Source organism: Vipera berus (assembly GCF_964194415.1).
Source record: "Vipera berus genome assembly, chromosome: 3".
NCBI classification, from domain to species: domain Eukaryota; kingdom Metazoa; phylum Chordata; class Lepidosauria; order Squamata; family Viperidae; genus Vipera; species Vipera berus.
This window is the reverse complement of record NC_138204.1, coordinates 171112932-171118931: the sequence shown is the minus strand read 5'-3', so window position 1 is coordinate 171118931 and position 6000 is coordinate 171112932. Positions and strand designations below refer to the sequence as shown.

General features: G+C 41.5%; 1 protein-coding gene across 1 annotated transcript in view; it reads left to right on the top strand.

Moving 5' to 3' along the window:
- The first annotated feature begins 1959 nt into the window (after positions 1 to 1959).
- Positions 1960 to 6000, top strand: part of CHST9 (carbohydrate sulfotransferase 9) — a 53312-nt gene continuing 49271 nt past the window's right edge. The window contains exon 1 of the mRNA XM_081324234.1: positions 1960 to 2145. The gene's annotated coding sequence lies outside the window, so the exon portion shown is untranslated. The remainder of the gene's footprint in view (positions 2146 to 6000) is intronic.

Genomic DNA, 6000 nt, shown 5'->3' with positions numbered 1-6000 from the left:
TGGGAACTCTAGTCAAATGCCTACTAGATTAATTGATCTCATATGACTGGAAAATAACTATTGTTACTGTTCTATTATATGTTTGATAGCTGATTGACCTTAGTCATGAAAGTAAAGTAAACAAGGAGTTAGCTGAAACAGGCTGTACTTGGCAAGTAGCAAGTAAAAACATTTACAAAAGTCAGAAGATATACATTATAATATACATTATAAATTATAACGTACATTATAATTTTATGATAATAATTGTACAATCATGTTCACTTCAAAATAAGAGTAAACATGTATGGGGAAACTGCTGTAAAGCTTTGTAATCCTAGACAGACTTGCACAAAAAGGTCACACTTGAAATAGGAAACTGGGGAGAAGCTGCAGTATCAATCACTTATGTATCCTTCTAGCTAACTGATACAGAAGCAAGATATCAATATAAAGTTTGAGGCAACCATATCAAATACTTTAGCAGGATTTAATGTTGCTGTGGATGTCCATTTCTTTTTTCCTTTTTTAAGAATTACTCTATCTTAAAAAAAAATAATAATTACATTTAAATTTTCTATCTTTGGCTTTATGCATAGAAAGAAACATCAAGCTTTACTGAATGATGAATAATTCCAAAACAAAAAAACCCAGTATCTTTATTATAATTAAAATTCAGCAGATTGTGAACAAGGCTTTAGGTTTGCTTCAGTCCTCCATCAATATGGATGTTAAGCAAGATAGAGAGGAAGAAATCTAATCTGATGTTGGCAGTTAATTTTTTGATTCTCATTTTGTACTATGCCATGGTTGATTTGAATTGAACTGAACTGAATCTACTGTATAAACCATATCTCAGTGTTGTGTATATGGATTCATGCAACATAGTATAAATCAAACATATCACCTGATGGTTTCCTTCTCTGTTTGAGTTTAGCCATTCTGATTATGCAAACATGTTTGAAAAACTAACTGTAATCATTGTGCACTAACTGGCAGATTTCTAATTGGCAGATTTCTAACTACATCAACAACAAAGTAAAAAAAGCCACCCTTAAATCTCCTGCTTTCCATGTTCTCACTTCTTCTGCAACCAGACCAGACTCTCAACCTGACTCCAGATTCTTGCTTCTCATACTACTAGAGGTCCATCTTATGTCTAGCACCATATCTGAATACATGGGCAGAAAACAGGGCCAGTGGTCCTGCAGCTGCACAGGGCCCCCAGCAAACAGGTAATGGAGCAAAGGTACAAAAGTAACCTGGCTGTGCGCATCTTATAAGTGCTTCAGGACTGTGAGGCTACAGGTCCACCCACATATTAATCCAGATCCCTGGGCAAGCAGTGGAAGGGATTTTTTTTTTGGGGGGGGGGTTAGAATAGTAGATCTACTCAACAGCTAATATAACTGTGGGTTAGCAGACATTTTACTGCCCTATTCCTCCTCCTTTTGTCAATGCAAAGGACTATAGTCTTTCCTAAAACAGACTCCTCCAGCTCATTCAACACGAATCCATCTGCAATGTTAATCTCTAGGCCTGAATGTAGCGGAGGCACCCAAAGCTGGTCTTGTATTACTCCTAGATCCTTTAAACTGATCAGGCAGGGAAAGCAAATTGTGCCCTACACAACTTTATTGTTTTGTCTCCAGGCTGCAAACTTCGAAACCCTAGTATTGCAGGCTATTTCTGCCAGTCTTTTTTTAAAAGGTGGGGGGGGGGAAGGTGTCAGGCCTGGGAAGAAGACCAGGTGCGATTCGGCGAACTTTCCTGCGCGGAGAACCCAGCGCTCCTGGCAAGCGGGCCGGAGACTCCCGAAAAGCAGCTCGCACAGCTTTCCCATCGCCACCTCGGGGAAAAGGAAAAGGCCGGGGCTGCCTCGCTAGCGGGTAAGTCAAGAAGTTCGTGAGGCGGGGCTCCGGCAGCCGCGCGCCGAAACAGGCAGGCTGGCAACCTGGGGAGTTCCAGCCCGTCACATTTCGCCGCGGGAGGCGAGCGCTCCGCAACATAAACCTCCTCCTGCTCGGAGGGGGGGAGGTGGCTGGGAGGGAGCCTCCGCCGCGCTCTCCCTGCGTTTCCTTCACAGGGCGCCCACTAGGGCGGGCGTGTGAGAACCCGGTCCTTGGTCGCCGGTCCAAGTTCCTGCCGAACTGCTCCTAGGATGAGGTAAAGCTGGTGGCTGCTTTGAGCTTGGCCAACGTCGTTTTGTCAAGAACCCGGCAATCTGGGGGCTGAAGGTTTCTCGAAGGACCTGGGGTGGTTCGACGTGGGAGCGACAGACCCTTTCGCTTTCGCTCTGCTTGGCATGGCAATGCCGGTTCCTCTTCTACGCTTACCTACACTACTTCTTCTTCTTCTTCTTCTTCTTCTTCTTCTTCTTCTTCTTCTTCTTCTTCTTCTTCTTCTTCTTCTTCTTCTTCTTCTTCTTCTTCTTCTTCTTCTTCTTCGCTTACCTACACTACTACTACTACTACTACTTTTTCTTCTTCCTCCTCCTCCTCCTCCTCCTCCTCCTCCTCCTCCTCCTTCTTCTTCTTCTTCTTCTTCTTCTTCTTCTTCTTCTTCTTCTTCTTCTTCTTCTTCTTCTTCTTCTTCTTCTTCTTCTTCTTCTTCTTCTTCTTCTTCTTCTTCTTCTTCTTCTTCTTCTTCTTCTTCTTCTTCTTCTTCTTCTTCTTCTTCTTCTATGGTTTGTGTGTGTTTTTCAGTCAGCTTTTTGACTCCGGGAGACTGCCAGGACAAGTCCTTGCAGTTTTCTTGGCAAGATTTCAGAACTAGGTTGCGATTGCCCGAGCTTCCTAAGGCAGAGCGAGGGTGTCTGGCCCAAGCTGGCTTCGTGCCTTGAGGCAAACACTAGAACTCGTGGTTGTTGTTTTTTTGGTGTCTTAACCACTAGACCAAACTGGCTCTCACTTTTTTCCCGCGCTAATTCTAACTTTCTGAATGTGAGGTGGCTACCTTCCCTCCCTCGGTTTTGCGCCGCGAGTGCTGTTGGACCTGCAGCTCGATCTCTTCTTGCGCTTTTTCTGCCAAAAAAGGGACTAATCCGAGAGCGGTGATGATCCTCGGCGGGGAGTTCCGGCTGCACATTGCACCTCTCGTCCCCACTTTCCCCCCCTCCCCCGCTCTGTCATTGCACAGTATCGTAATAATAACTTTGAACGACTTTATAGGGTTACCCAAGTTGCTCAAGCAACGTCTGCGAAGAGTTTTAAATGCTGGAAACCTGCTAGATAAATTCTCTATTTCACCGTGAAAGTTTAAATATTAAGAAATGCTGGGTTCGTTGTTATTGACCAAACTTTCCCTCAGGTGCCTTGAAATTGTATCAGTTTCTCTACTCTGCGGCAGCAAAAGCTTCCCACAAGCTTTCCTTCTGTAGCCAATTCAATAGTATTCTTTATTATTTTATTTTCCCTTTCATAGCGTTATCTTTTCCTCAGACACCTCCACCTCCTCACCCCAAGAACCCCCAGGTCCTTGCCTGCATCCATTAAGAAGTTGTAGTTTCTTCCTAATTGTAAAAAAAGTTTTCGTAGCCAAGTAAACCTCTTTTTTACTGCTTTAAAGCAAAACAAAAAACAACCCAACCCTTGGTTAAAACCTGGCATTTTTGATCTCACGGTGACTTTTAATGCATTTATAGTGGGTGCTATCTAATATAGTTTCTTTTCCTATTATAAGTATGTGCTTAACACTCATTATTTTACTCTAACAGAATGCAATGATGGTACTATTGCCAGAAATTCCTAAATGGAAGATTTCTTTAAATTTAAGAAAGAGAAGTTAAGCAAAGTTTAAAACAGCTTCCCCTAAAGTAGGACTTTCCCCTCATACCACCAGTGACCTGGAGGCATTGACAGAAAAACTGGAGGGCCCACACTTCTAGATATTTGAGCTAAATGAAATATTCTTTGTGGAATTATCACTTTGTCCATTTTCCAGAAAACTTTTTGTGCAATAGACTGAAACAGCTTCAGACCAAAATAGGATTAAAACTAGATAGTCATAAAAACATTTCTAACTGGCTGATGGGGAAGGAAGGATTTGTACCCTGTTCAAACAATTTCCAGGTCCCTTTTCTAAGCTGGGATATTGCAAGCAAATAAAACTCAAGGCTGGTGGAAAGGAGACAATCCATTTATTCCCCCAAAGCAAAGAGGTTTGCTCCTGAGGGTAACTGCAGAAAAAATGGGGGTAGAGAAAGTTTGTGAGCCTGGGGGGTAAATGGTGTGTAGTGCTGGTTGTAGTGTGATACTGCCAAAAGGTCAATCTTAATTTTCTTCCTCATGTCAGTTGACTTACCTTTTGTTATGTAGATGGTGCTTGGGCAACCTATTTTTGGGTGTGAGGCAGTGTGACTAAACAGGTTCTTTGTCTGGTTAACTGCTCTTGCCCAAGTACTTAGATTTGGTACTTGGTTCTGCTATTGTTAATTGATAGCTTAGCAGAAGTGCAATTTAGCAATCTATTGTTACAAGGTATTTCCCACAGTTTCCAGTCTCACTGGATCATGGATTTGTGTTAAAAGTTAAAGAGATAGCTGAGACAGTGAGAGAAATAAAATTAATTTAGAATAAAGACTCTCCTGTGATTATTATTGATTATTAAAATAACATTCTTCCCCCAACTCTTTTCAGTCAGCCAGTCATTAACACTTTAAGAGTTGTTGAAACCACCTGGGGATTTATCTGTGTCTCAGAGTACCTGAATCAAGACTGCAAACTAGTGTGGAACTGTGTTGGGACTGCTGAAAGGACTGCATTGTTAACAGGAGATAGGTGGTGTGGTATCTCCCACGCCCACCCCTGGACACCACTTATCTCCTGTTTACAATGCAATCCTTGAAACTGCTTATCTTCTGCTTACAATGCAGTCCTTTTAGCAGTCCCAACACAAGTTCCACATTCATCTGCACTCTGATTCAGATACTCTAAGGACATAGATTAAAACCCAGGTGGTTTCAATGACTCTCAAAGTGTTAATGACTGGCTGACTGAAAAGATTATAAATCCTTCCTTTCCAACCAGTCAATTAGAACAGAAGAAGCTTCTTGGAGGAGAAGTGAAATGTTTTCAATGTTTGGGGAAAAATATACAACTTTGGGACAACCTTGACCTGGATGACTGAGAATCCTTGTAGGCATTTATTATTGTATTTATTTTAATAAATACGACAAAGTGGCCTTTCTCTCTTAGCAGTGTCCCTTCTGTTCCTTGTCATTTACTTTCTCTGCCATACACTCTTGATTGCATTAAGGAGACATGCATTACAGAGACCTGGACTTATTTCTTGCATAGGTATTTTGAAATTATCCTAAGACCTAAGGGCAGTGTGGTATTCTAGGACTACAGATCGCCCATTTTGGATTATAAACCAAGAGAGATACAATGTAAATCTGATCAGTGGGTCTAATAGCAATAGCATTTGGACTTATAAACTGCTCCGCAGTGCTTTATTGTGCTCTCTGAACAGTGTACACATGTCAGCATATTGCCTCCAACAATCTGGGTCCTCATTTCCCTCAACAATCTGAGTCAAACCTTGAGCCAGTCAGGATCAAATTCCTGGCTGTGGGCAGAGTTAGCCTGCAATACTGCATTCTAATCACTTCACCATCATGACTGCTTCTTCATAGAAAGTCTAGCAAAGTATCTTTCAGACAATGAAGACTACTACTCTGGTGAATTATAGTATTATCCAGCCATTACTGTCTTAAATCCTGTCTTAATTTATCACAGGATTCTAAATTAGTAATGTGAAATGTTTCTTTTTCTCTCATTCAAGGTCATAATAATCAAATGTTATTGCTTGACAGTCAGTGCTTTAATCCCTACTTGCACTACTCCCGGGTTTTAAGAACAAAAATTTAATTTGTATGAGTTCAGCTGGATATATGAAGACTCCTTCAAGGGAGATGTGCATAGAGCAGACAAGAACATTGGATATGGAACTAGAAATTGATCAAGTTCCACTTCCTCTCATGTTTTGTTTGAACATGCCATAAGAAAACTTTTGGAAAAG